At 45.4% G+C, this 21,636-nt stretch overlaps 1 protein-coding gene across 2 annotated transcripts in view; it reads left to right on the top strand.

The window, feature by feature from the left end:
- Nucleotides 1-21,636, top strand: part of LOC136620827 (regulator of microtubule dynamics protein 2-like) — a 125,778-nt gene that overhangs the window by 64,314 nt on the left and 39,828 nt on the right. The gene's annotated exons all lie outside the window — the stretch shown is intronic.

The following is a 21,636-nucleotide window of genomic DNA, read 5'->3' as shown; positions in this document are numbered from 1 at the left end:
TACACTCTTGAGTTTATTTTCTGGACTGCCGCCTTCGTTCAGTCCTCGTTGAAGTTTCTTGCAGAAGAGAGAATTTTTTTTCTATCCTCTAACTGAAAGTCCTATTGTTTTCCTAATAAATAGACCATATAGCCAGAATGTCAGATTGCCAGATGACTGTCTGGAGCTGATAAAGTTCTCCTGAAATCTGGATAGTAGTCTTCCAAGTTAATTTCTCCCAGTCTATTTATTACTTTGGGAATGAAGTCAGAGATTTGTCTATAACTGGCATGCATTTGTTGGTAATAATAAGAATGCCATAAATTGGCCTGGTGGGTCGAACGCTCCACTAATCATAGCTGGTTCTTGCGCTTCAAGATATCCCACTGCATCACAAATGGTTATAACTAGCATAAATCTCAGATTGACAGGTTCTTCAGATTTATACTTTTCAGTTGGTCATTTGCTGCACACGTCAAAAGGTACAATCTATGTTCAGTTAAAGATACAGCGTTTTTCCATGAGCACAATGAGTCCATTATACAAATGTTTGCCCCATAGTTGTTAATCCCTTTGTGAGATTTACATTAATATGGGAAATAGAACAGTGAAATAGCAATAATTAGAGCTTAATTTCAACCTACTGCACCACCTCAGGATTTTCTATCTGGGAATTGACATCACAATTAAGCTTTTCCAACCCAGTTTCCCTGCCACCTGCACACTCCCCAGCTCTTATTTATTTTAGGTCGGAAAGCGGGTTGTAAATTCCTTGAAATTACTGAACAAAAACACAAAATGATGTCAGGATAACTTTATTAGCAATTTTTGGAAAATTAAATGTGAGTATTTCACATGAGGAAAATCATGTGTAATAATCCTGTAAATATATGTATATTGATATTACATACATTTATAAGACTCTTCACTTCTAATTTCTTTAATGATATCTATCTCTGTAATACTGTGGCATACATAGGCATCCTATAACTGCATACAATGGGTATAGCATATGTATATTACAGTTTACAGAAGAGAACTCCGATGTCCGCCCTCTCCTCTGTATACTGTAATATATACACTACCGTTCAAAAGTTTGGGGTCACCCAAACAATTTTGTGTTTTCCATGAAAAGTCACACTTATTCACCACCATGCGTTGTGAAATGAATAGAAAATAGACTCAAGACATTGACAAGGTTAGAAATAGAGATGAGCGAACGTGTTCGTCCGAACTTGATATCCGTGCGGATATTAGGGTGTTCGGGATGTTCGTTATTCGTAACGAACACCATGCGGTGTTCGGGTTACTTTCACTTCCTTCCCTGAGACGTTAGCGCGCTTTTCTGGCCAATTGAAAGACAGGGAAGGCATTACAACTTCCTCCTGTGTTGTTCCAGCCCTATACCACCCCCCTGCTGTGAGTGGCTGGCGAGATCAGCTGTCCGCCTAATATAAAAGTCGGCCCCTCCCGCGGCTAGCCTCAGATGCCTTGTGAGTTAGATGAGGGACAGTGCTGTTTGTACCGGAGCTGCTGTAGGGAAAGAATTGGTAGTTAGTGTAGGCTTCAAGATCCCCAAAGGTCCTTATTAGGGCCACTGATAGCTGTGTGTTGGCTGCTGTTAGCAGTGGCAATTTTTTTTTTTCCTCAAAATCGCCTCTGCAGAGCGTTGCACCCGGCATTAGGGACAGAAGTGTTGCATAGGCAGGGAGAGTGTTTAACCGTGTGCAGTACTGTGCTGGCTGCTGTTAGCTGTGCTGCATATTTTTTTTCTTCTCAAAATCGCCTCTGCAGAGCATTGCACCCTCCATTGATACTGCAGGGAAAGAATTGTGTAGGCAGGGCCACAACACAGTTATTATTCATTGAATATACGCAGTGCGGCCTTTTGCTTGTAAAACAAGTGAAAAAAATTCTATTTGACCTGCCTCTGTCCGTCCTAAGGGCTGTGGACACGTGTCGGCTGCGTGTGCAACGTTTAAAAATCAGACGCACCCAGCTACGGTTTACTGCTGGCTTCGCCATTTGCTTTCCTTAATTGGGAAAAAAAATACCTGCTCTGCCAGAGTTAACCCCTTGAGTGGCAGGTTTACTGTTACCATGTCGTGCCTCAGAGGGCAGGTTTTTTAAATAAGTCAACAATGCAATTTTCTCACGCAAGTATTTATTTAGGAACAGAACAATCGCTTTGCAATATTTTTTTGCAAAGAAAGAATAGATTATAACAATTTTGGAAAATAAAATAAAATACAGACTTACCGCTCTGTGCTGCCGGGGCTCAGGCGCGTGTCTCCGCTCAGATCCCGGTACTGTCATCATGATCTTTCAGCTGGCGGGGATTTAAAATCCCCGCCTGCTGAAAGAACATAATCAAACTGCCGGGATGGGACCGCATAGCGCTCAGCCAATCACACGCAGCGCTCGGTCTATTCATAGAATTCAAGAAGGAGCATGATGACAGTACAGGGACGTGAGCGGAGACACGCGCCTGAGCCCCGGCAGCACAGAGCGGCTGCATTGAAGTCAATAGGAGTGCTATGCGGTCCCCTCCCGGCAGTTTGATTATGTTCTCCAGCTGAAAGATCATGATGACAGTACCGGGATCTGAGCGGAGACACGCGCCTGAGCCCCGGAAGCACAGAGCGGTAAGTATATATTTTATTTTATTCTTTACACTTGATAGAAATGATTTTATGGGAAGGGCTTATATTTTAAGTCCTTCCCAGAAAATCACTGTGGGTCAGCCAGCTTCCTATTGCCTTCAACGGGGCTGCCGGCAGCGGCGGCTCCATTGAAATCAATAGGAGTGCTATGCGGTCCCATCCCACAGCTGTCACAACTGTGACAGTTGTGTGAGGGGATTATTTACTTCCTGCAGGGAGTCCCTTTTACTCCCCATGCAGTAAAAACCCCAGAAATTCAGCGGACATCTCAGTGCTCAGTACATTTCAGCACTGGAGCTGTCCACGGAAGCCTTCCGGGGTTTAACTGCATGGTCCGTGCAGCAAGCCACGGAGATTTTCCGGGCGTGCCACTCAAGGGGTTAATAACTCTGCTACCCTCAAGTTCTGTGCCACATTAGCAGGGCCACAGCACAGTTATTAAACTTCTCATGTTCATTGAATATACGCAGTGCTGCCTTTTGGTGGAAAAAAACTGAAAAAAATTCTATTTGTCCTGCCTCTGTCCGTCCTAAGGGTGGTGGACACGTGTCGGCTGCGTGTGCAACGTTTAAAAATCAGACGCACCCAGCTACGTTTTACTCCTGGCTTCGCCATTTGCTTTCCTTAATTTGGAAAAAAAATACCTGCTCTGCCAGAGTTATAATAACTCTGCTACCCTCAAGTTCTGTGCCACATTAGCAGGGCCACAGCACAGTTATTAAACTTAGATTATTCATTCACTAGAGGCAGTGGGGCCTTTCGTTTTCAAAAAAGGGAAAAAATTATATTTGGCCTGCAGTCTTGCGCCAATTTATTTCCTGCCTGTGAAATCAAATCACTGGTAATACAGCATGCTGAGGGGTAGGGGTAGGCCTAGAGGACGTGGACGCGGCTGAGGACGCGGAGGGCCAAGTCAGGGTGTGGGCACAGGCCAAACTCCTGATCCAGGTGTATCGCAGCCGACTGCGGCGCGATTAGTAGAGAGGCACGTTTCTGGCGTCCCGACAGTCATCGCACAATTCATGGGTCCACGCGGGAGACGGTTATTAGAAAATGAGCAGTGTGAGCAGGTCCTGTCCTGGATGGCAGAAAGTGCTTCGAGCAACCTATCGTCCAACCGCAGTTCTGCGCCGTCCACTGCTGCAAATCAGATTCCTCTGTCTGCTGCTCCTCCTTCCTCCCAGCCTCCTCACTCCACTCCAATGACACCTGCTCAGCTGCGTGAAGACTCCCAGGAACTGTTCTCTGGCCCCTGCTCAGATTAGGCAGCAGTGGTTCCTCTCCCAGCAGAGGAGTTTATCGTCACTGATGCCCAACCATTGCAAAGTTCCCGGGGTCCGGGGGATGAGGCTGGGGACTTCCGCAAACTGTCTCAAGAACTTTCTGTGGGTGAGCAGGACGATGACGATGAGACACAGTTGTCTTGCAGTCAGGTAGTAGTGAGGGCAGTAAGTGCGAGGGAGGAGCGCACAGAGGATTCTGAGGAAGAGCAGCAGGACGATGAGGTGACTGACCCCACCTGGTTTGCAACACCTACTCAGGACAGGTCTTCAGAGGGGGAGGCAGGGGCAGCAGCAGGGCAGGTTGCAAGAGGCAGTGCGGTGTCCAGGGGTAGAGGCAGGGCCAGACCGAATAATCCACCAACTGTTTCCCAAAGCGCACCCTCGCGCCATGCCACCCTGCAGAGGCCGAGGTGCTCTAAGGTCTGGCAGTTTTTCACAGAGACGCCTGACGACCGACGAACAGTGGTGTGCAACCTTTGTCGTGCCAAGATCAGCCGGGGAGCCACCACCAACAGCCTCACCACCACCAGCATGCGCAGACATATGATGGCCAAGCACCCCACAAGGTGGGACGAAGGCCGTTCAGCGCCTCCGGTTTGCACCCCTGCCTCTCCCCCTGTGCCCCAACCTGCCACTGAGATGCAACCCCCCTCTCAGGACACAGGCACTACCGTCTCATGGCCTGCACCCACACCCTCACCTCCGCTGTCCTCGGCCCCATCCACCAGTGTAGTTCAGCGCACCGTCCAGCCGTCGCTTGCGCAACTGTTGGAACGCAAGCGCAAGTACGCCGCCACGCACCCGCACGCTCAAACGTTAACCGTCCGCATAGCAAAATTCATCAGCCTTGAGATGCTGCCGTATAGGGTTGTGGAAACGGAGTCCTTCAAAAGTATCATGGAGGCGGCGGCCCCGCGCTACTCAGTTCCCAGTCGCCACTACTTTTCCCGATGTGCCGTCCCAGCCCTGCACGACCACGTCTCCCGCAACATTGTACGCGCCCTCACCAACGCGGTTACTGCCACGGTCCACTTAACAACGGACACGTGGACAAGCACAGGCGGGCAGGGCCACTACATCTCCCTGACGGCACATTGGGTGAATTTAGTGGAGGCTGGGACAGAGTCAGAGCCTGGGACCGCTCACGTCCTACCCACCCCCAGAATTGCGGGCACCAGCTCGGTGGTTGTATCTGCGGAGGTGTATGCTTCCTCCACTAAAGCACCCTCCTCCTCCTCCTCCTCCTCTGTCTCGCAATCAAGATGTGTCAGCAGCAGCAGCACGTCGCCAGCAGTCGGTGTCACGCGGCGTGGCAGCACAGCGGTGGGCAAGCGTCAGCAGGCCGTGCTGAAACTACTCAGCTTAGGCGATAAGAGGCACACGGCCCACGAACTGCTGCAGGGTCTGACACAGCAGACCGACCGCTGGCTTGCGCCGCTGAGCCTCCAACCGGGCATGGTCGTGTGTGACAACGGCCGTAACCTGGTGGCGGCTCTGCAGCTCGGCAGCCTCACGCACGTGCCATGCCTGGCCCACGTCTTTAATTTGGTGGTTCAGCGCTTTCTGAAAAGCTACCCACGCTTGTCAGACCTGCTCGTAAAGGCGCGCCGGCTCTGCGCACATTTCCGCAAGTCCCACACGGACGCTGCCACCCTGCGCACCCTGCAACATCACTTTAAGCTGCCAGTGCACCGACTGCTGTGCGACGTGCCCACACGGTGGAACTCTACGCTCCACATGTTGGCCAGGCTCTATGAACAGCGTAGAGCTATAGTGGAATACCAACTCCAACATGGGCGGCGCAGTGGGAGTCAGCCTCCTCAATTCCTTTCAGAAGAGTGGGCCTGGTTGGCAGACATCTGCCATGTCCTTGGTAATTTTGAGGAGTCTACCCAGGTGGTGAGCGGCGATGCTACAATCATTAGCGTCACCATTCCTCTGCTATGCATCTTGAGAAATTCCCTGCAAACCATAAAGGCAGCTGCTTTGCGCTCGGAAACGGGGGCGGTGGAAGACAGTATGCCGCTGGATAGTCAGGGCACCCTCCTGTCTATTTCTCAGCGCGTACAGGAGGAGGAGCATGAGGAGGATGAGGAGGAGGGGGAAGAGACAGCTTGGCCCGCTGCTGACGGTACACCGGCTGATTGCCTGTCATCCTTTCAGCGTGTATGGCCTGAGGAGGAGGAGGAGGAGGATCCTGAAAGTGATCTTCCTAGTGAAGACAGCCATGTGTTGCGTACTGGTACCCTGGCACACATGGCTGACTTCATGTTAGGATGCCTTTCTCGTGACCCTCGCGTTGCACGCATTCTGGCCACAACGGATTACTGGGTGTACACACTGCTCGACCCACGCTATAAGGAGAACCTGCCCACTCTCATTCCCGAAGAGGAAAGGGGTTCGAGAGTGTTGCTATACCACAGGACCCTTGCGGACAAGCTGATGGTAAAATTCCCAGCCAACAGCGCTAGTGGCAGAAGGCGCAGTACCGAGGGCAAGGTAGCAGGGGAGGTGCGGAGATCGAGCAGCATGTACATCCCAGGCAGTGCAACAGTCTTTAAGGGCCTGGACAGCTTTATGGCTCCCCACCAAGACTGTGTCACCGCTCCCCAGTCACGGCTGAGTCGGCGGGAGCACTGTAAAAGGATGGTGAGGGAGTACGTAGCCGATCGCACGACCATCCTTGGTGACGCCTCTGCCCCCTACAACTACTGGGTGTCGAAGCTGGACACGTGGCCTGAACTAGCGCTGTATGCCCTGGAGGTGCTTGCTTGTCCTGCGGCTAGCGTCTTGTCGGAGAGGGTGTTTAGTGCGGCTGGGGGAATCATCACAGATAAGCGTACCCGCCTGTCAACCGACAGTGCCGACAGGCTAACACTCATCAAGATGAACAAAGGCTGGATTTCGCCAGACTTCTCTTCTCCACCAGCGAACAGCAGCGATATGTAAGCAATACGTAGGCTGCACCCACGGATGGAAGCTACGTTCTCTCTCACCATCCAAAACGGGGACATTTCTACTTCATCAATCTGTGTCTAATATTCCTCCTCCTCCTCCTGCTCCTCCTCCTGAAACCTCACGTAATCACGCTGAACGGGCAATTTTTCTTAGGGCCACAAGGCTCACTCAAATAATTTTTCTAAACAATTTTTAAAAGTTTCAATGCGCTTAAAAGCGTTGGAACTGTAACTTGAACCAATTTTTCGTTACACTGGGCTGCCTCCAGGCCTAGTTACCACTTAAGCCACATTAACCAAAGCGATTAATGGGTTTCACCTGCCCTCTTGGCTGGCCATGGCCAATTTTTGGGATGTACATTAGTACTGTTGATACAGCAATTTTTGTGGGCCCTCGCCTACAGTGTAATCAAATTAATTTTTAGCCCACCTGCATTCCAGCTGACGTTACCTCAGCTGTGTTGGGCAATGCAATGGGATATATTTATGTACCGCCGGTGGCTTCCTGGCACCCACCCAGGCTGTGGGTCCACAGGGAATTATAAATGCATCTGTTTCCACTTGTAAAGAACCCCAGTCTGACTGGGGCATGCAGTGTGGGCCTAAGCCCACCTGTATTACGCACGACATTACTACCTCAGCTGTGTTGGGCAATGCAATGGGATATTTTTGTGTACCGCCGGTGGGTTCCAGGGAGCCACCCATGCTGTAGGTGCACACGGAGTGTAACCTACATGTGTCCACTTGTAAAGAACCCCAGTCTGACTGGGGCATGCATTGTGGGCCGAAGCCCACCTGTATTACGCACGACATTACTACCTCAGCTGTGTTGGGCAATGCAATGGGATATTTCTATGTACCGCCGGTGGCTTCCTGGCACCCACCCATGCTGTGGGTCCACAGGGAGTTTAACCTACATGTGTCCACTTCTAAAGAACCCCAGTCAGACTGGGGCATGCAGTGTGGGCCGAAGCCCACCTGTATTACGCACGACATTACTACCTCAGCTGTGTTGGGCAATGCAATGGGATATTTTTGTGTACCGCCGGTGGGTTCCAGGGAGCCACCCATGCTGTCGGTCGACAGGGACTTCACAATAGGGAGTTGTACCTGCCTGTGTCTATGAATTAAAAAGCCCGGTCTAACTGGGGCATGCAGACACCTTGACAGAATGAATAGTGTGTGGCACATAGGTTCCCCATTGCTATGCCCACGTGTGCAGCTCCTGATGGCGGTGGCACAGGATTCTATTTCTCATTGCTTCTGTACAGCATTATGGGCTATTGCCCCGCCCCTTTTAAAGAGGGTCGCTGCCTAGCCGTGCCAACCCTGTGCAGTGTGTGCCTGCGGTCCCTCGTCATGGCAGACGCACTTCTAAATAGACATGAGGGTGGTGTGGCATGAGGGCAGCTGAAGGCTGCGCAGGGACACTTTGGTGTGCGCTGTGGGGGGGAGGGGGGGCAGTTGGGCAGCATGTAACCCAGTAGAAGTGGCAGTGGAGTGTCATGCAGGCGGTGATTGTGCTTTGTTGGAGGTAGTGTGGTGCTTAGCAAAGGTATGCCATGCTAATGATGGTTTTTTAGAAGTAAAAGTTGTTGGGAGGGGGGGGGGCCCCACTCTTGCCGGTATTCTGGCTTAATAGTGGGACCTGTGAACTTGAGATGCAGCCCAACATGTAGCCCCTCGCCTGCCCTATCCGTTGCTGTGTCGTTCCCATCACTTTCTTGAATTGCCCAGATTTTCACACATGAAAACCTTAGCGAGCACCACAAAAATGTTCTGGTCGCCCATTGACTTCAATGGGGTTCGTTATTCGAAACGAACCCTCGAACATCGCGGGAAGTTCGTTTCGAATAACGAACACCCGAACATTTTGGTGTTCGCTCATCTCTAGTTAGAAATAATGATTTGTATTTGAAATAACATTGTTTTTACATCAAACTTTGCTTTCGTCAAAGAATCCTCCTTTTGCAGCAATTACAGCATTGCACACCTTTGACATTCTAGCTGTTAATTTGTTGAGGTAAGCTTGTGAAATTGCACCCCACGCTTCTAGAAGCATCTCCCACAAGTTGGATTGGTTGGATGGGCACTTCTGGCGTACCATACGGTCAAGCTGCTCCCACAACAGCTCAATGGGGTTCAGATCTGGTGACTGCGCTGGCCACTCCATTACCGATAGAATACCAGCTGCCTGCTTCTGCTGTAAATAGTTCTTGCACAATTTGGAGGTGTGTTTAGGGTCATTGTCCTGTTGTAGGATGAAATTGGTTCCAATCAAGCGCTGTCCACTGGGTATGGCATGGCGTTGCAAAATGGAGTGATAGCCTTCCTTATTCAGAATCCCTTTTACCCTGTACAAATCTCCCACCTTACCAGCACCAAAGCAACCCCAGACCATCACATTACCTCCACCATGCTTAACAGATGGCGTCAGGCATTCTTCCAGCATCTTTTCATTTGTTCTGCATCTCACAAACGTTCTTCTTTGTGATCCAAACACCTCAAACTTGGATTCATCCGTCCACAACACTTTTTTCCAGTCTTCCTCTGTCCAATGTCTGTGTTCTTTTGCCCATCTTAATCTTTTTCTTTTATTGGCCAGTCTCAGATATGGCTTTTTCTTTGCCACTCTGCCCTGAAGCCCAAAATCCCGCAGCCGCCTCTTCACTGTAGATGTTGACACTGGTGTTTTGCGGGTACTATTTAATGAAGATGCCAGTTGGGTACCTGTGAGGCGTCTGTTTCTCAAACTAGAGACTCTAATGTGCTTATCTTCTTGCTTAGTTGTGCAACGCGGCCTCCCACTTCTTTTTCTACTCTGGTTATAGCCTGTTTGTGCTGTCCTCTGAAGGGAGTAGTACACACCGTTGTAGGAAATCTTCAATTTCTTAGCAATTTCTCGCATGGAATAGCCTTCATTTCTAAGAACAAGAATAGACTGTCGAGTTTCAGATGACAGTTCTCTTTTTCTGGCCATTTTGAGCGTTTAATTGACCCCACAAATGTGATGCTCCAGAAACTCAATCTGCTCACAGGAAGGTCAGTTTTGTAGCTTCTGTAACGAGCTAGACTGTTTTCAGATGTGTGAACATGATTGCACAAGGGTTTTCTAATCATCAATTAGCCTTCTGAGCCAATGAGCAAACACATTGTACCATTAGAACACTGGAGTGATAGTTGCTGGAAATGGGCCTCTATACACCTTTGTAGATATTGCACAAAAAACCAGACATTTGCAGCTAGAATAGTCATTTACCACATTAGCAATGTATAGAGTGCATTTGTTTAAAGTTAGGACTAGTTTAAAGTTATCTTCATTGAAAAGTACAGTGCTTTTCCTTCAAAAATAAGGACATTTCAATGTGACCCCAAACTTTTGAACGGTAGTGTATATGGAGAAGAGAACTCTGATGTTTGACCTCTCCCCTGTATACTGTAATATACATATACAGCAGAGAACTCCGATGTCCGACCTCTCCTCTGTATACTGTAACATATATATGGAGAAGAGAACTCCGATGTCTGACCTCTCCTCTGTATACTGTAACATATATATGGAGAAGAGAACTCCGATGTCTGACCTCTCCTCTGTATAGTGTAATATACATATGGAGAAGAGAACTCCGATGTCTGACCTCTCCTCTGTATACTGTAATATACATATGGAGAAAAGAACTCCGATGTCTGACCTCTCCTCTGTATACTGTAATATATATATATATACAGAAGAGAAATCCGATGTCCGCCCTCTCCTCTGTATACTGTAATATACATTTGGAGAAGGGAACTCTGATGTCTGACCTCTCCTCTATATACTGTAATATACATATGGAGAAGAGAACTCCGATGTCTGACCTCTCTTCTGTATACTTTAATATACATATGGAGAAGAGAAATCCGATGTCTGACCTCTCCTTCGTATACTGTAATATATAGATGGATAAGAGAACTCCGATGTCCGACCTCTCCTCTGTATACTGTAATATACATATGGAGAAGAGAAATCCGATGTCTGACCTCTCCTCTGTATACTGTAATATATAGATGGAGAAGAGAACTCCGATGCCTGAACTCTCCTCTGTATACTGTAATATATAGATGGAGAAGAGAACTCCGATGTCTGACCTCTCCTCTGTATACTGTAATATACATATGGAGAAGAGAACTCCGATGTCTGACCTCTCCTCTGTATACTGTAATATACATATGGAGAAGAGAACTCCGATGTCTGACCTCTCCTCTGTATACTGTAATATACATATGGAGAAGAGAACTCCGATGTCTGACCTCTCCTCTGTATACTGTAATGTACGTATGTAGAAGAGAACTCTGATGTCCGACCTCTCCTCTGTATACTGTAATATACATATGGAGAAGAGAACTCCGATGTCTGACCTCTCCTCTGTATACTGTAATGTACGTATGTAGAAGAGAACTCTGATGTCTGACCTCTCCTCTGTATACTGTAATATACATATGGAGAAGAGAACTCCGATGTCTGACCTCTCCCCTGTATACTGTAATATATATATATATATATACAGAAGAGAAATCCGATGTCCGACCTCTCCTCTGTATACTGTAATATACATATGGAGAAGAGAACACTGATGTCTGACCTCTCCTCTGTATACTGTAATATACATATGGAGAAGAGAACTCCATGTCTGACCTCTCCTCTGTATACTGTAATATACATATGGAGAAGAGAACTCCGATGTCTGACCTCTCCTCTGTATACTGTAATATACATATGGAGAAAAGAACTCCGATGTCTGACCTCTCCTCTGTATACTGTAATATATATATATATACAGAAGAGAAATCCGATGTCCGCCCTCTCCTCTGTATACTGTAATATACATTTGGAGAAGGGAACTCTGATGTCTGACCTCTCCTCTGTATAGTATAATATACATATGGAGAAGAGAACTCCGATGTCTGACCTCTCCTCTGTATACTGTAATATATAGATGGAGAAGAGAACTCCGATCTCTGACCTCTCCTCTGTATACTATAATATACATATGGAGAAGAGAACTCCGATGTCTGACCTCTCCTCTGTATACTGTAATATACATATACAGCAGAGAACTCCGATGTCTGACCTCTCCTCTGTATACTGTAATATACATATGGAGAAGAGAAATCCGATGTCTGACCTCTCCTTTGTATACTGTAATATATAGATGGAGAAGAGAACTCTGATGTCCGACCTCTCCTCTGTATAGTGTAATATACATATGTAGAAGAGAACTCCATGTCTGACCTCTCCTCTGTATACTGTAATATACATATGCAAAAAAGAACTCCATGTCTGACCTCTCCTCTGTATACTGTAATATACATATACGGAAGAGAAATCCATGTCTGACCTCTCCTCTGTATAGTGTAATATACATATACAGAACAGAACTCTGAGGTCTGCCCTCTTCCTTGTATAGTGTAATATACAGATGTATAATAGAACTCCATGTCTGACCTCTCCTCTGTATACTGTAATATACATTTGGAGAATAGAACTCTGATTTCTGACCTCACCTTTGTATACTGTAATATACTGTACATATACAGAAAAGAACTCCGATGTCCGACCTCTCCTCTGTATACTGTAATATACAAATACAGAAGAGAACTCCGATGTGTGACCTCACCTCTGTATACTGTAATATACATATACGGAAGAGAACTCTATGTCTGACCTCTCCTCTGTATACTGTAATATACATATGGAGAAGAGAACTCCGATGTCTGACCTCTCCTCTGTATACTGTAATATACAAATACGGAAGAGAACTCCGATGTCTGACCTCTCCTCTGTATACTGTAATATACATATGGACAAGAGAACTCCGATGTCTGACCTCTCCCCTGTATACTGTAATATATGTATGGAGAAGAGAACTCTGATGTCTGACCTCTCCTCTGTATACTATAATATTAGAGATGAGCGAACACCAAAATGTTCGGGTGTTCGTTATTCGGAACGAACTTCCCGTGATGCTCGAGGGTTCGTTTCGAACAACGAACCCCATTGAAGTCAATGGGCGACCAGAACATTTTTGTATTTCGCCGATGCTCGCTAAGGTTTTCATGTGTGAAAATCTGGGCAATTCAGGAAAGTGATGGGAATGACACAGTGACGGATAGGGCAGGCGAGGGGCTACATGGTGGGCTGCATCTCAAGTTCACAGGTCCCACTATTAAGCCACAATAGCGGCAAGAGTGCCCCCCCCCCCCCCACTGTCAGCATAAAGATCGTCCTCCTCTGGCACAGCTGTAACAGCTGTAGCAGAGAAGAACGATGTTTGCCCATTGAATTCAATGGAACCGGCAATACAGCCGACTCCACTGAATGCAATGGGCTGCCGGCGATCGCAGGATGAATGGTCGGAAAGGGGTTAAATATATAACCCCTTTCCTGCAATTCATCCAGAAATGTGTTACACTAAAAATATATACCGGCGTATAAGGCGACGGGGCGTATAAGACGACCCCCCAACTGTCACCTTATACGCCGGTAATACAGTGGAGCAAAGAATAAAAAGCATTACTTACGTTTTTAGATGATCTGCGGCGCTCCTGCAGGCTGTCACTCCCTCCTAATCCACGGCAGACAAGCTTTCTCTATGAAAGGCTTTAAATCCCTGCCTCCAGAAAGACACGTGCCTTCAGCCAATCACAGCCAATGACAATGATGTCATTGAATGGCTGTGATTGGCTGTGTTTCTGGAGGCGGGGATTTCAAGCCTTGAAATCCCCGCCTCCAGAAACACAGCCAATCACAGCCATTCAATGACATCATTGTCATTGGCTGTGATTGGCTGAAGGCACACGTGCTTCTGGAGGCAGGGATTTAAAGTCTTTCGTGGAGAAAGCAATACTCTGCCGTGGACCAGGAGGGAGTGACAGCCTGCAGGAGCGCCGCAGATCATCTAAAAACGTAAGTAATGATTTTTATTCTTTGCTCCACTGTATTACCGGCGTATAAGGTGACAGTTGGGGGGTCGTCTTATACGCCCCGTCGCCTTATACGCCGGTATATATTTTTAGTGTAACACATTTCTGGATGAATTGCAGGAAAGGGGTTATATATTTAACCCCTTTCCGACCATTCATCCTGCGATCGCCGGCAGCCCATTGCATTCAGTGGAGTCGGCTGTATTGCCGGTTCCATTGAATTCAATGGGCAAACATCGTTCTTCTCTGCTACAGCTGTTACAGCTGTGCCAGAGAAGAAGGATTTGTCTTCTATATGTTCTCAATGGGGTCAGCGCTGCTGCCGCTGGCCCCATTGAGCGCATATAGAATGCATCCATAGCGAGCAGCGGGAGGGGCAGATTTCAATACTCGGGTGACACCTTATCTCCCCAGCCACTCACAGCAGGGGGGTGGTATAGGGCTTAAACGTTGCAGGGGGAAGTTGTAATGCCTTCCCTGTCTTTATATTGGCCAAAAAAAAGCGCGCTAACGTCTCAGAGAAGAAAGTTTAATTTACCAGAACACCGCATGGTGTTCGTTACGAATAACGAACATCCCGAACACCCTAATATTCGCACGAATATCAAGCTCGGACGAACGCGTTCGCTCATCTCTATATAATATACATTTGGAGAAGGGAACTCTGATGTCTGACCTCTCCTCTGTATACTGTAATATACATATGCAGAAGAGAACTCCGATGTCTGACCTCTCCTCTGTATACTGTAATGTACGTATGTAGAAGAGAACTCTGATGTCTGACCTCTCCTCTGTATACTGTAATATACATATGGAGAAGAGAACTCTGATGTCCGACCTCTCCTCTGTATAGTGTAATATACAAATACAGAAGAGAACTCCGATGTCTGACCTCTCCTCTGTATACTGTAATATACATATACAGCAGAGAACTCCGATGTCTGAACTCTCCTCTGTATACTGTAATATACATATGGAGAAGAGAACTCCGATGTCTAACCTCTCCTCTGTATACTGTAATATACATATGGAGAAGAGAACTCTGATGTCTGACCTCTCCTCTGTATAGTGTAATATACATATGGAGAAGAGAACTCCGATGTCCGACCTCTTCTCTGTATACTGTAATATACATATGGAGAAGAGAACTCTGATGTCTGACCTCTCCTCTATATACTGTAATATACATATGGAGAAGAGAACTCTGATGTCTGACCTCTCCTCTGTATACTGTAATATACGTATGGAGAAGAGAACTCCATGTCTGACCTCTCCTCTGTATAGTGTAATATACATATGGAGAAGAGAACTCCGATGTCTGACCTCTCCTCTGTATACTGTAATATATATATGGAGAAGAGAACTCCGATGTCTGACCTCTCCTCTGTATACTGTAATATACATATGGAGAAGAGAACTCCGATGTCTGACCTCTCCTCTGTATACTATAATATACGTATGGAGAAGAGACCTCCGATGTCTGACCTCTCCTCTGTATACTGTAATATACATATGGAGAAGAGAACACTGATGTCTGACCTCTCCTCTGTATACTGTAATATACATATGGAGAAGAGAACTCCATGTCTGACCTCTCCTCTGTATACTGTAATATACATATGGAGAAGAGAACTCTGATGTCTGACCTCTCCTCTATATACTGTAATATACATATGGAGAAGAGAACTCTGATGTCTGACCTCTCCTCTGTATACTGTAATATACGTATGGAGAAGAGAACTCCATGTCTGACCTCTCCTCTGTATAGTGTAATATACATATGGAGAAGAGAACTCCGATGTCTGACCTCTCCTCTGTATACTGTAATATATATATGGAGAAGAGAACTCCGATGTCTGACCTCTCCTCTGTATACTGTAATATACATATGGAGAAGAGAACTCCGATGTCTGACCTCTCCTCTGTATACTATAATATACGTATGGAGAAGAGACCTCCGATGTCTGACCTCTCCTCTGTATACTGTAATATACATATGGAGAAGAGAACTCCGATGTCTGACCTCTCCACACTGAATGGAAACAATAGACATAATCGCTATTGGAAGGAAAACTGTTTATGGTGCTGAATGTTTTACAAGAACAACTCTACTACTTGTAAACAGATATGGGATGCAGAAAATGGCAAAGTTCTACTTGATTTCCAGGTTGGCTTACCATAGTGAATGTGTCTTGGGAAACTCTTCCTTTGATTATGTCCATACTGTTTTCCCATTGGTATCCATACAAATAAGAAGTCTGAGCATTTAGCTGTCTTCCCTGGAATCAACCAGCACTATACACTTGGATCTTCAGAGAGTCCATGTAAAGAGATAAAGATAAGCTGCTTCCAGACACCTCTGCTCTGTTTCCCATGGGAACAAGGGATTGGAGGTATTTGAAAACTGACATGTCTAATCCTGGTTTTCCCGAGTGTCAGAGGTCAACGGACAGTCAGGCTGCCCTCTTGGACATTAGATTATCAGCTGGTGGTATCTAATTACATTTATCTTATACAATATGTTGATAAAAGTATTGGAACACACCCAATCCTGTGTTGTCAGGTGAAAGGGATGTGAAAACCAGATGTTTGAGCATTAGGTATAATGGAGAGTAGCACACGGGCATATCCCAGTACAGAAACCATCAGAATGTCTCGAGGTGCAGAGTTGACAGATTTCCAATGAGGTATGGTGGTGTAATGTCACCTGAGCAACATGACAAAGGATTGGGTATGTTTGATGTCAACACACAAAATACTTAGTTCCGCCTCTTGGAGTGGTGCTATAAAATAAAAAAAGTCCTACTAAAATTATACTAAGTAAGAAAATATCTCAATCCAATTTACAAGAGGAAAATATTTTAAATTTGCACCTAATGAGAAAAATACCAAAGTGATAATGTTAGGGCGCTATAACACCCGCGCTGGGGATTCAGCTTTCCGTGCCTGCAGTTACAAGCGCCAGCCACTATATGGGAGGTTTGCGTGGAGACTTCCGTTCCAAATACGTAGGGGTCAGAGCGGAAGCCCCCCCACCGACCTCCCATGTAGTGGCCGCCACTTGTCACTGCATTGATTTCAATGAAAGCCATGTCTGCAGTTACCAGCGCCGGCCACTACATGAGAGGTCAGTGTGGAGGCTTTTGCTCCGACCTCTGCTATTACAGTGCTGACAGCTTGTGCCCACACAGTTGATCGGTCAGGGTCCAGAGCGGCAGACCCCGGCCAGTCAACTATTGATGACCCATTTCTGATGATAGGTCATCAATAGTATTTAGGACTGGAAAACCCTTTAAGGCCCTATACACACTAAGTACTGTAAAAGTTGTCAGGACTGTTTAACTGTCGTATGTGTTGGGGGACAGAAGCATCAGGAATGCTGACTTTCAACCTCCCAATTTATTTGTTTTTCTCTCTTCCCTTTAAAAACACACATGAAGCGGGTCGGTTAATATATATGTGGAAGTAGGGAGAAAAACCTGTCGGAAGAACGAGCATTCACCCAATGGCTATTGACGGTGAATGGGCGCCATTATTTACAGTGTGTGGTCTAGAGCTGATATCTCAGTAAAGTACATTAGCAGATTGTAAAGAGATTTCACTTAGAATTACATGTTCTGTACTTTGTCTTTAACGTACACCCACTAGAGCTACACTGTATCGAATTTCAGTGAAATGCACATTTTTCATTGGCAAGTAAGAGGCATCATTGGAGCCTTTCGTACACAATGATCCACTTTCCTAAAAGCCTATTTCCTGGCCTTTACTTATGAAGATTTGTTTCTTTTAAAACATTTGACCCATTTGAGGGGAAAGGGTGTCATTCTGTACACTTTGTCATCTATTATCAGCATTCCAGGGTGATAAATAAACTTGGCCTCGGTCTGCAGAAGGCCGATACCCTCAGCAAGTGGCGGGGTGCCAGTGTTCAGCGAGGGCTGCCTGCATAGGCAAAGTAAAGTGTTCAGGGGGAACTTACTATTAGAAATTAACTCCATTCTTGAAGCTTTAAAAAATGTTATTTTATGATTTAAAAAAAACGTTGGCCGCGTTAAAAGATTGCGTTTCCATCCTTTTTCTTTTTTGAATTAATGTTTTCCAATTGTTTACCTGTTCTGTTATCATAGATATAACAATTTTATGTACAACTAGACAAACGTTCTTATATATTTCCATCATCGGATCAGTCATTCTTGTATACGCAATGACATTTGTCTACTTTGTGAACCCTTTTCCAAAGCAAAATTGTCACGGTCCTTGGACTGTATGGGAATTCTCGGCTGATTGTAGTTAACCCCTTAGTGACGGGGCTATCGTAAAACTACGTCCTGCTGTTGCAGGACATGTATGGAGGGAGGTAGCGCCGCTATCTCCCTCCATGCAGCGCGGGCATCAGCTGTTTATTACGGCTGACACCCGCGGGCAACAGCCGCGCTCGGCCGATCGCGGCTATTAACCCTTTAAATGCCCCGAACGCTGTTTGGGGGTCCCGCACAGCCCCCCCTTCCCCCGCGGTGAGATCGGGGGAGCCAAGCAGGTGTCAAAAAAAAAATCTATAAAGTTTTTTTAATAAATCACCCCCCTTTTGCCATATCTATTATTAAAAAATCGGAATCATAAAATAAAAATAAGTATTTGGTATCGCTGCGTCTGTAAAAGTTAGATCTATCAAAGTAACGCATTATTTTTCCTGCACGGTGAACGTTGTCCGAAAAAAAAAAAATAAAGAACGCCAGAAATACACTTTTTTAGTTACCCTGTCTCCCAGAAAAAAGGCAATAAAAAGCGATCAAAAAGTCGTATGTATTCCGAATTGATACTATCGGAAACTACACGACATCCCGCAAAAAATGAGCCCTCGCTCAACTACATCGACGGAAAAATAAAAAAGTTATTAGTACTACAGAAAAAAAAAAACTATATAAGTTTGGTATTGTAGTAATCATACTGACCCATAGAATAGAAATATCAGGTCGTTTTTGTTGCAGTTTGTGTGCTGTAGAAACAGGACGCACCGAAAGATGGTGGAATGTCGTTTTTTTTCCCCATTTCTCTCCGCTTAGAATTTTTTAAAAGTTTTTCAGTAAATTATATGGTACAATAAATAGTGCCATTGAAAAATACAACGCGTCCCGCAAAAAACAAGCCCTCATACAGCGACGTCGATGGATAAATAAAGGAGCTACGATTTTTTAAAAGGGAGTAGGAAAAAACAAAAATGGGAAAAAAGCAAAAAAGCTCCGTCACTAAGGGGTTGAAATACAGCCACCAAAAAAAAGATTTCCTAAGCTCATCCATTGTTTGATCTGCCAGTGGTACCAATTTCCATAAAGCAAATATATATTTTTTCTAACAATTGTTGAAATTAGCAAATCCTGTAACGTGCATAAGGAAGTTTCAACAAGACAACCCTTTGAACTTAGCAAAGAGGCAAACGGCACTCACCAATGGACGATCATCGCTGACTGCGACTCGGTATGGTAACGCAGCACTTTAATTCATATCAAAACTGGTGGGAACGAAAACAGGACACAGTGCACAAAAAATAGGCAACCTAATTCTGAATACCAAGGAGTGCCGCCTTTGCATCTTTACTTCCCGGACATTAGACAACCCTTTAAAACTGTCCCATCAATCAGCTTATTGCCACAGGTCCGGTTTTCGAAATGTGCAGCTGTTAAGATCTCTCTCCAAAGTTCTTTTAGAACGTGTGGAGAAAGGCTCTGATCACATTTGTATCTTGGCTTCCACTTATATTGGCAACCACAACACACGATGGTAGCCATACTTTGATGGGTCTGACAAACACTCAAAAGACCTCAGGCAGCACCCGGATACACTAGGGTTGGAACAGAAGCCTATTCTCTGACCTCTTTGTTGCGGCCGGCACTTATGATTGCAGGTGCAGCTCTGATTGAAATCAGTGGAACCCCAGATTTGCAGCATTATGTTATTTTTTTCCATCTTTTTCTACATTTTGCCATTATATTTGAGCAAGTAAAAGCATGATCTAAGATCATACAATTTGGATTATTTTCTGTATGGACCCATTGTTTCCCTAGGAGTGATGATAATTAGTTCAAATGGTACCTGGCAGCCACTTATCCCTCAGTGTAGAACTAACTGAATGAGTGGGTGGGACTGATATAATTTACCTTTAGAGTAATCTCGTAACATACCCCTTTAAGACCCCATTTACACTGACAGATGATCGTTCAAAAGTCGCTCGAACGACAGTTTGAGTGACCGTTTTGAGCGATCATCTTTGCATATCTTATAGTAGCTAAGTAGCTACTATACAGTTATGCAGCAGGAGCAGGACACAGCCGTGGCCACTAATAGAACAATACAGCTGTTTTGCATAAGCAAAAGCTGTATTGTTCTGCAGTCTTGCAGCCTGTGCCCTGCTGTGAATTCACAGCAGGTCACAGGCACAGAGAGTCTTATCAGTGCAGCCGTCTGTGATAACACCCAAGTGCGCTGATAACAGCTGATCGCTCATTTCAAGTAAACTTGAAGTGAGCAATCAGCGACTCGTGCACATTAACTGCACGATGTCCATGCATTTAGACGCAATGAGAATGCGCCCTTTTGTATGAGACGATTGTCGGGCGCAAGTGCACCCGACGGTCGTCCCAGCGATAATCACACCTGTGCTATTACACAGGAGCGATCATCACTCAGTGAATGGAAGCAAAGCTAGTCGTAGATTGCTTCCGGCCGGCCGCCTCCATTCACTGTAAACAGGCAGTCCTGCGTAGATGAACGACAACACTGCAATCTGTTTAATTGGGCTGATTGTTGTTTAGTTTTTATGCGTGCAGAAACTGAACGGCTTATAATAAGCGAACAAAATATTATTCGTCGTTCAGTCGAATCTGACTATCGTTCAGATGCCTGCGATCCAGCGAGGAACTGAACGACTATCAGCCCTAAGCCCTTATCATCATTGTTTAAGAGAAGACTTGCAAATAATTTTATCATTTTACAAAAAGTTTCCCATATGCAGTTAAGATGTAGGGAAGAAACTAGATGAATAGTGTTGTACAGTGCGCAGTCCCCAGCAGAGGGCTCTGTCACTGCATGAGTCTACCAGAGAATGAAAGAAATGTCTATCATGTAAGCTCTGGTCGCAGCTAATAAAGAAGAGAATTTGAATAGCTGTTTTTCAAAATTATTTTTTAACCCCTTAGTGACTAGGCCTGTTTGCGCCTTAATGACCAGGCCAAATTTTGTAAATCTGACGTGTCACTTTAACATGGATTAACACCGTAAAGGCTTTACATATGCAAGTGATTCTGACATTGTTTTTTCGCCACATGTGGTACTTCATTTAGGTGCAAAAATAGACCGGTAGAATTTGTGTATGTTTATTAAAAGCGCCAAAATAGAGAAAATTTTGAAAAAATTGTCATTTTTTTCACATTTCCAACTGCAATATCTTAAATATGTGCAAACGTAATATAGACATTCTTGATAAGATATATATTTCCATCTGTTTACTTTATTTTGGGTGCACATTGGAAAAAAATTTGTGTTTTTTTTTAACCATTTAAGAGACGTACAAATTTAACATTAATTAATAACATTTTGAGGAACACTTTATTTTCCAGCACCAAGCCAAGATTGCAAAGGTTCATAGGTGTCAGAATGATAGACACCCCCACAAATGACCTCATTTTAAAAACTACACCCCTTAGTGTATTCACTGAGTGGGGTCAGGAGGATTTTGATCCCAGTTTCTTTTCAGGAATTAATGCAATTTAATTTAATTTCATATTTTTGCAACTA

The sequence above is a fragment of the Eleutherodactylus coqui genome, chromosome 3, assembly GCF_035609145.1.
Source record: "Eleutherodactylus coqui strain aEleCoq1 chromosome 3, aEleCoq1.hap1, whole genome shotgun sequence".
Lineage (NCBI taxonomy): Eukaryota > Metazoa > Chordata > Amphibia > Anura > Eleutherodactylidae > Eleutherodactylus > Eleutherodactylus coqui.
The sequence above is the reverse complement of the archived record's forward strand: the minus strand, read 5'-3'. Positions and strand labels throughout refer to the sequence as shown.